This window comes from Notamacropus eugenii, chromosome 1 (genome assembly GCF_028372415.1).
Source record: "Notamacropus eugenii isolate mMacEug1 chromosome 1, mMacEug1.pri_v2, whole genome shotgun sequence".
Lineage (NCBI taxonomy): Eukaryota > Metazoa > Chordata > Mammalia > Diprotodontia > Macropodidae > Notamacropus > Notamacropus eugenii.
Genome location: NC_092872.1, coordinates 66,187,753 through 66,197,259, shown reverse-complemented (window position 1 = coordinate 66,197,259; position 9,507 = coordinate 66,187,753). Strand labels below are relative to the sequence as shown.

General features: G+C 36.8%; 1 pseudogene; it reads left to right on the top strand.

Annotated features, from left to right (window-relative positions):
• The first annotated feature begins 955 nt into the window (after positions 1 to 955).
• Positions 956 to 6,113, top strand: LOC140503578 (asparagine--tRNA ligase, cytoplasmic pseudogene; annotated as a pseudogene).
• The last annotated feature ends 3,394 nt before the right edge of the window (positions 6,114 to 9,507 follow it).

Below are 9,507 nucleotides of genomic sequence, written 5' to 3'. Positions count from 1 at the left end.
TATTGGGAAGTAGTTGGCCTAGATGACCTTTGAGGTCTCTTCTAACTCTACAATTCTATGACTTTATTTTTGAAGTAGCTATGTGGGGAAACAATTTATTTTAGTATTAAGTTTTACAGAAATGGTAAGGATGTGGCAACCTGGACAAAAAAGCGGATAAGCATGCTTACATTTTGAGGTAAAGCAGCATCAAATAGGAAAACTCATCTTCCTGAGTTCAAAGCTGACTTCAGACATTTACTAGCTGTATGACCTGGGGTAAGTCACTTAAGCCTGCTTGCCAGAGTTTCTCATCTGTAAAATGAGCTGGAGAATGACGTGGCAAACCACTCCAGTATCTCTGCCAAGAAAATCCCCAACAAAGAGTGAGACACAACTGAACTAGAACTACGATAGCATCAAAGACTGTTTAGACCTTGATGGCTGGTGTAACTGTGTTAATATGTACTTGATTTGAAGAAAATCATGCAGGCAATTTGGAATTGATTGTATCTGAAGAAGAGCTAAGGTCATAGAAAGTATCTAGATATACATACACATACACACACAAGCACATTACACACATGCATACACGTGTGTATATGTATATACACATATTGTACATACATACATACATACGTATACGTATATATCTTCAGCCACTTCTTTCTGTGGGCAAGGCTAAAAGACAGATTACCTATGATAGGGTCTCTTCTATACATGCTTCAGATCCTGATGTTGCTACAGGAAGCACTTGGTATTTCCTCAATAGGTTACAAATGTCTTATCAAAAAGAACGAATCCTGGTGTGCCCAAAATGAAGATGAAAAATCAAGAGTGACTGAGAATAGAAATCTAAGTTAGGATATTATGGTATCCTAGCATCTGTGAATGTTGCCTCATATTTCATTGAGAAAATTGAGGTCATTCACGAAAACTCTCTCTTCTCCTGTCTTCTTCAACTCACATCACCAGCATGCTTTCTGCCACTAGCTCTGCCTTCACCCAGTCTCACAAGAAGAGGTAGCCTTTCTCTCTGCAATACAAACCCCTTTATGCACAAGTGATCCCATTATATCTGGTCTTCTCCATCAGATGTCCTTTCCATCATCCCTACCCAGTCACCTTATCTTTAATTTCTCCTTTTCTAATGGCTGCTTTCCTACTACCTGCAAACATATCCCTTATCTTTCCCCCACATCATGTTCCAAAATTCTCATTATCTATCCATAACTACGATATCTCTTCTCTCTTTTGTGGCTAAACTGGAAGGCCTTCAATAATAGATGCCTCCACTTTCTTTCATTCCCACTCTTCTTAGTTCTCTAAGTTCTTCCAACCTCAGCATTTAGCCAAAACTGTTCTTTCTAAATTGAGGAGGGGAAGGGAGAAGGGAATAAGCACTTATACAGCTTCCTCAAAGTCAATCTCTTAACTGCCTAATCTAATGACCTATGTTCAATCTTCATCCTTCTTGATCTTTCTGCAGCCTTTGACACTGTCAGTCAATCACTCTCTCCTCCTTCATACCCTCTTCACTCTCTCTAGGTTTCCATGACCCTACACTACCCTGCTTCTCCTTTGATCTATCTGACCATTTTTTCTCTGTTTCCTTTGCCGGATCTTCATTGAGGTAACCACTACTAACAGTTGATGTTCCCCAGGGCTTTGTTCTGAGGCCTCTTCTCCTATATTATGTTGCTTGATGTTCTATTCAGCTCCCAAGGATTTAATTATAATTTCTATCCTGATGATTCTCAGATCTATTTGTCCAGTACCTCTCTTGTAGCCTCCAGACTTGAATCTCAAACTGTCCATTAACCACCAACTTTTCCAAAATTGACCTCATTATCCCTACTTCCCACTCCAAACCCCATTTCTGGACTTCCCTATTACTGCTGAAGGCACCACCATCCTCCCAGTCACCAAGGTCCCCAAACTAAATGTCATCCTCCGCTCATCACTCAGCCTCATTCTCAATATCCAATTTGTTGCCAAGTCCTGTCAATTTTACCTTTGTAACATCTCTTGTATAAGGCCCCTTCTCCCCTTTGACATTGTTACCAGCCCAGTAACTCATCATCTCCCACCTGAACTATTGAAATAAGATGGAAGGAAACAAGCATTTATTAATTACCTACTAAGTTCTAGGTACTATGTTAAAGACTTTACAAATATTGTCATATTTGATCTGCTAGGGAAGTGTCATTATTATCCCCATTTTACAGTTGACAAAAATTGAGGCACACAGAGGTTAACTGACATGCCCAAGGTCACATAGCTAATAAGTACCTGAGGAAGGATTTGAACTCAGATCTTCATGACTCCAGACCCAATGCTCTATCCAGTGTCACACATCTGCTTCTTGTTGGTTTCCCTTCCTCAAGTCACTCCCCACTCTAGCCCATCCTCAACTCAACTGTCAAATTAATCTTCCTATAGCACAGATTTGATATACCTCCCTATTCAATAAATTCCAGTGGCTTCCCATCACCCATAGGCTCAAACATGAAAGCCTCTGTTTGACATTCAGAGTCCTTGACAACATGACCCCTCTACCTTTGCAGTCTTCTTACTTTCCCAATATACTCTGCAATCGAGTGATATTGGTCTCTTTACTACTCCATATCTAGACTCCAGGCATTTTCACTGGTTATCTCTCATGTTGGGAATACTCCCCCTCCTCATCACTACCTCCTAGCTCCTCTGGCTTCCTTCAAATCTCAGCTAAAATCTCATCTTCTGGTGTGGGAGAGGTGGGATAGAAAGGAAGACAGATTGGGTGAGGTGGTAGTCAGAAGCAAAACACTTTTGAGGAGGGACAAGGTGAAAGGAAAGAACAGAATAAATAGAGACAGAGAATAGAATGGAGGGACATACATTTAGCAATCGTAACTGTGGAAATAATTTTGAAGCAAGTTAAGGCCTGATAAAGGCCTCACATCTCAAATATATAGAGAACTGAGTCAAATTTATAAAAACAAGAGCCATTCCCCAAATTGATACATTACCACAGTTTTTCAAATGAAGTAATCAAAGCTATCTATAGCCATATGAAAAAAAAATGCTCTAAATCCTTATTGATTGGAGAAATTCACATTAAAACAATTCCAAAGTACCACTTCATACCTATTAGATTGACAAATAAGACAGAAAAGGAAAATGTCAAATGTTGGAGGGGATGTGGGAAAAATGAGACATTAATGCACTGTTGTGGAGTTGTGAACTGATTCAACAATTCTTTAGCACAATTTGGAACTATACCCAAAGAGCTATAAAACATTCACACCCTTTGACCAGCAATACCACTAATAGGTCTATATCCCAAAAGAGATTAAAAGAAAAGGAAAAGGATCCATCTGTGCAGAAATATTTAAAGCAGCTCTTTTCTGATGGCCAAAGATTAGAAATTGAGGGGATGCCCATCAGTTGGGAAATGGCTGAACAAATTGTGGTATATGATTGTGATGGAATCCTACTGTGCTGTAAGAAATGATGAGCAGGATGCTCTCAGAAAAACCTGGAAGGACTTACATGAACTGATGCAAAGTGGAATGTACTGTCTACAAAATAATAGTGATATTTTAGGATGATCAACAGTGGCTAACAACTATTTTCAGCAATACGATGATCCAAGACAACTCAGAAGGACCTGTAATGAAAATTACTGTCTATCCCCAAACAAAGAATGGATGGTGTCTGAATACTGATTGAAGTATACATTTTTACTTTATTTTTCTTGACTTTTTAGGGAGGATGGGGTTTTGTGTTTTTTTCTACAACATAACTAATATGGAAATAACTTTTTTATGACTACACATATATAACCTATATTGAATTGCTTGCCTTCTCAATGAAGGGGGTGGAGAGGGAGGGAGAGAATTTGAAATGAAAAGTTTAAAAAAAAACAATGTTAAAAATTGTTTTTACATGTACTTGGAGAAACATAATACCAAATAAACAACAAAAAAAAATCTCATCTTCTACAAGAAGTCTTTCCTGATCTTTCTTAGTGCTAATTCCTTCATCCTATTATTTCCAAGTTATCTAGTAAACTTGTTTGTACATAATTGTTTGTTTTCATGTTGTTTTCTCCATTTGAGTATGAGGATTTTTTAGATCAAGGACTATTTTATACCTTTCTTTGATTCCCCAGTGCTCAGGACAATGCTTGAAATATAGTAGGCATCTAATAATTCTTGTTAATTGACTGATTAATTGATGAACTGATATATTTATATATATAGTCTAGATTTTTGGAATTCCCATAAAAATTACTTTGTAAGGGCTTACTGACTGGAAGAGTTTCTTTTTCCAGATGAGGATGCTGGAAGCTGCTAAGGAGCCACATACCCCCGCCGCCCACTTTGAAAACCCCGATGTTCCCTCTCTGGTAAAGATGGAAACTTTCTGTCTCGGATCAAGAGAGGAGTGATGCAACTGGTGATGGAACAAAAGAGAAACCTTTTAAAACAGGTCTAAAGGCTTTGATGACAGCAGGAAAGGAACCATTTCCTACCATTTATGCGGTTTCACAAAAAGAAAATGAGAGATGGGATATTATTTCCAAATCACAGCTGAAGAGTATTAAAAAAAATATGCACAAGGAACAAATGAAGAATGAGTATCAAGATAAAAAAAGAAGCAGAAGACAATTTAAGACAAGGAAAAACCTAGAGGAAGCAAAGAAGGGTACTATTAAACAGGATCCAAGTCTTCCAGGGGCAAAATGTGTAAAAATTCATACTTTAGAAACACATCGAGGTCAATGAGTGAAGGCGTTCAGTTGGGTCCACAGGTTACCTTGGCAAGGGAAGAATTTAATGTTTCTCATATTAAGAGATAATACACAATATCTTCAGTGTGTCTTATCAGATGAACTGTGTCAGTGTTACAATGGAATGGTCTTGTCTAGAGTAGTGTGGCAGGATGTGGAATGCTCAATCTTACACCAGAAGGCAAGCAGGTGCCAGGGGGCTATGAGCTTAGCTGTGACTATTGGAAAGTAATTGGCTTAGCTCCTGCTGGAGGAGCTGACAACCTAATAAACGAAGAGTCTTAATAATAGACACATGATGATCTGAGGAGAGAACATGTCTAAAATCTTGAAAGCCCGTTCAGTGATCACCAGATGCTTTAGAGAACACTTTTTTTGATAGGAGATATCATCATGAAATCACTTCTCCAACATTAGTACAAACAGAGGTGGAAGGTGGTGCCACACTTTTCAAACTTAACTATTTTGGAGAAGAGGTATTTTTGATGCAGTCATCACAGTTATATTTGGAGACTTGCCTCCCAGCTTTAGGAAATGTCTTTTGCGTTGCTCAGTCATACAGAGCAGAACAGTCCAGGACAGGAAGACACCTAGCAGAGTATACATACATTGAAGCTGAGTGCCTTTTCCTGATTATTGAGGATCTCCCAACCCGTATGGAAGACTTGGTTTGTGATGTAGTAGACAGGATCTTGAAATCACCTGCAGCAAGCTTATTGTATGAATTCAACCCACCTTTTACACCCCACAAAAGACCTTTCAAACAGATGAACTACTCAGATGCCATTGTGTGGCTAAAGGAACATGACGTAAAGAAGGAGGATGGTACCTGTTATGAATTTGGAGAGGATATCCCAGAAGTCCCGAGAGACTGATGACGGACACCGTTAATGAATCAATCTCGTTGTGTCAATTTCCTGCAAAGATCAAGTCCTCCTATATACCGTAATATCCTGAGGATTCCCAGCTTTCTGAATCTGTAGATGTGTTGATGCCAAATGTTGGTGAAATTGTGGAAAGTTCCATGCATATCTGGGATAGTAAAGAACTGCTAAAAGGATACAAAAGAGAAGACATCGATCCCACTCCTTACTACTGGTACACTGATCAGAGAAAATATGGTGCATGCCCTCATGGAGTGTATGGCTTGAACTTGGAAAGATTCTTAACTTGGATTTTGAATAGCTACCATACCTGAGATGTGTGCCTGTACTCACGCTTTGTCCAGTGCTGTACACCCTAACTGTCCAGTGAGTGACAACAATGGGCAAGATACAAGGAAAGATACAACTTCCCAAAATGAAATGATCCATCTTTATTGTCCCATCAGAGTGTCACTTCTTGTGTTATCTGTTCTCATTGCTACAAAATAGTCAATTATTTGAGAAGTTCCAGAAATAAAATGATCTCAAGTGATATCTGTGTTATAATTCTTAGAAAAATAATTGCTATTATAAACATTGGGGGTGGGATATTGTGGCATATTCGTGTGCAGGTAATACCATATTTCAGCTCTTGATTATGATTTGTACAGGACTATGTGTCTCATACCATTTACCACTGATGCCAGGTATTTCTACTACATCCTGGAGTTTTTATGTTCTTTACTGTGCTCCTGCAATTCTATGTTTTGTAATTTGTAGCATCTTATTCTTTCAGTGAATTAAGAACCAAAAGCCTGGAATAAAATTGACACCTAATTGATACAATACCCAAGATATTATTGCTTCAGTATAAATGTCATTCGGCTGTAGATATTGGAATAAAATGAGTCATTTTCTTGAGTCATGTATCCATTTTGTTATTATCTGATAAGCATTCCAGATTTTAATGTATTTTAACAATTTTGTTTACTGCAGAAATAGAAGAATTTGCAGGATTTTTCAAATAGTTTAGTAAAGGTTAAAAGACAAACAACAGTATAAACAGTATTTGGGGAGGGTAATTAAATAATTTGCAGGGTATCTGTTTCGTTGTTCTGAAGAGTTGGGCTGCTTTTCTTCTCTGGCATTTCCATAAATAAGAACAAATGAGCTCAAAAAGAATAGTAAGCCAGAATATTAATATATTAATAATTTAATAATACAGATAGTTGTTTGAACTATCTCATTATGTCTTGAGATCTAATTTGCTATTTTCTTCATTCTCACTGTACTTATTAAATTACCCCAGCTCAGATTTAGTCAGTTAAAAATGCTTGTCATATATACTCCATTAACTGTAATCTTAAAAATTAATAAATGACATCATATAGAAATAAAAAAAATTACTTTGTAGTTTTAGACACTTACTTGTGTGTGTTGACAGATGAATTCTCAGATATTTAATGACTTTTATTTTAAATGGAATTTCCTATCCTTTTTCTTCTCCTGTTTTGTTAGCAAGATATAGAAAGGCTAGTGGCATTTGTGGGTTGGTTTTATAGCCATAAATCACAGGTTCAGATATGGAACTGGGAGATACCCCAGAGGTCATATAGCCAAACTCTCTTATTTTTACAGATGAGAAATCTGAGACCCAGATGTGACTTGTGAAAAGTTACCTATGGAGTATGTATCAGTGGTGAGATTTGAGCCCAAGTTCTCTGATTCCAGAGCTAATGTACTTTCTTTTATACCATTCTAGTTTGTTGAAGCTATGGATGAACTTGATTAATTTTTTCACTGATTCTTTGAGATTTTCTATAAGAATCACATTATCATCGACAAATGCATATATTTTGCTGTCTTCTTCCCTATGTTTATTACCACTATTCCTTCCCTTTTCCTACCTCCTTGCTATAGCTAGCATTTTTAGTATGATGTCAAATAAAACTGTAACTAGTGGGTGGCCTTAATTTATTCCTGATCTTAACGGGAAGACTTCTAATATGTCTCCATTGTAAATTATACTAGCTTGTAGATTTCACTTTTTCTGATTTATTCTGAAAGCACTTCTGGATCTTTCATTGGCTCAAGATTATTATTGTGAACACCAATTATCATGTGACAATAAAAAGAGAGTCATATCATCTTGATAGAGACAGGACTTGGACTTGGTATTTCATCAGCATAAGAGACTATACAGATAAGGAAACTTCCTCCTCCAATGCAGATTGGTACCTTCTCTGCAACTTATAGTTAACTTAATGAGTATCCTAACACACTCAGCTTAAACAACTTGCCCAATATTACATAAAGCCAATATGTATCAAAGGTGGAACATAATCCAGGTCCTCCTGGCTCCAAGACCAGCTCTCTATCCTTTAAACCACACTGTTTCTTATCATCTTAATACATTCACTAAAGTCATACTTGGTTGGTTTTCCCATTTTAGAATAGAGTTATTGTGGCTTCTCAACATAAGTTCTCAACTACATGAATTCTGGGGGTTCCTAAGAGTTCCTAAAGTCTTTAGTTACAACATAGTGCTAAACTGTGTATATGTCATTTGAGAAAGATCTTAGATCACCTTTGAGAAGTTCATTCATTACACTAACAAATGTTGAATACATAGCTACTAATGAACAACTGTGTACTAAGGCATAGAGGGATTAAAATCTGCATCACAATTACAGATTTATCAAAGCATAAGATTAGCCACAGTTTTAATGGTCAAATATGTCAATACTTCAAGGATCTGTGATTTTGTTAATGTGCATATGTATTCTTTGAGCTTTTGCAGATCCCAATACCTCCATGCTTTGGTAAATGATCTGTTCCTGTGACTGGAAAATTCATCATCTGGTGGCCAATCTTGTTGTGAGTCTGTTTGATTTTAGTTAAGATGATTTCAGACAGAAGATGGCCTGGCCTGATGCCAGGACTACACCTGCAACCTTTCTGGGTTGATAAGAGCCACCACGGTTTGTATTCTGCTAACATAACTTTTGTGATCCTACGGTCATCGCTTTGCCATGGAGCATCACTGGAGTAGCAATGGTGATGAATGGTGCCTTAAAAATCAATATAGAACACAGAATTTGAAAAAATCATTTTAAAAATGTTTAACAAAATCTACACTGAAATAGTATATAACCAGAAGGTTAAGACCATTTCTAAAAAAAATTATCTAGATAAGCACAGGATGGGAAATATAACTTCAGGAACAAATGACAAAAAATAGCAATATTCAATATTTGTACTGCTGGGAAAAGTTTTGTAAATAATTAGCCAAAAAGGAACTGGTAAGAAAATAAAACATTAACATAACATCAAATGAAAGAAAAGTTAATGGAATGTCATATAGAATAGTATGCATTAGCCATTAAGGACCCAGGAGAACAAAAAAAATTCAGAAAGATCCAACAGAAAACTATCTTAAATGACTATTGCTATGTCTTTTAAAAAGAGATTCAAATGCCAGATTTATAAAATGAAAATAAAGCTTTTGAACTTGAATATGCCATAGTAAATAGAATGCTAAACTTGGAGCCAGGAAGACCTACACTCAAACCTTAGAACTATGTGACAGTTGGCAAGTTATTTAATCTCTCTGAGCCTCTATCTGCTAATTTATCAAATGAGGTAGTTAGACTCGGTGTCTCTTACAGTCCCTTTCCATTTCTAAATCTCTGATCCTACCTTCAGGAACTTTAAATTTCATTTTTATTAACACTATAATCACAAGCTGAATGCCATCTTAAAATCGTTGCATAGGGGAATGTTATATAAGACACATGAAACAGTAGTAGCAGTAAATAACAGTATAATTAAACCCCAGATTATGTGTAATAGATTATAAGAATGATAGTGCAGAGACTGGGATCAGAG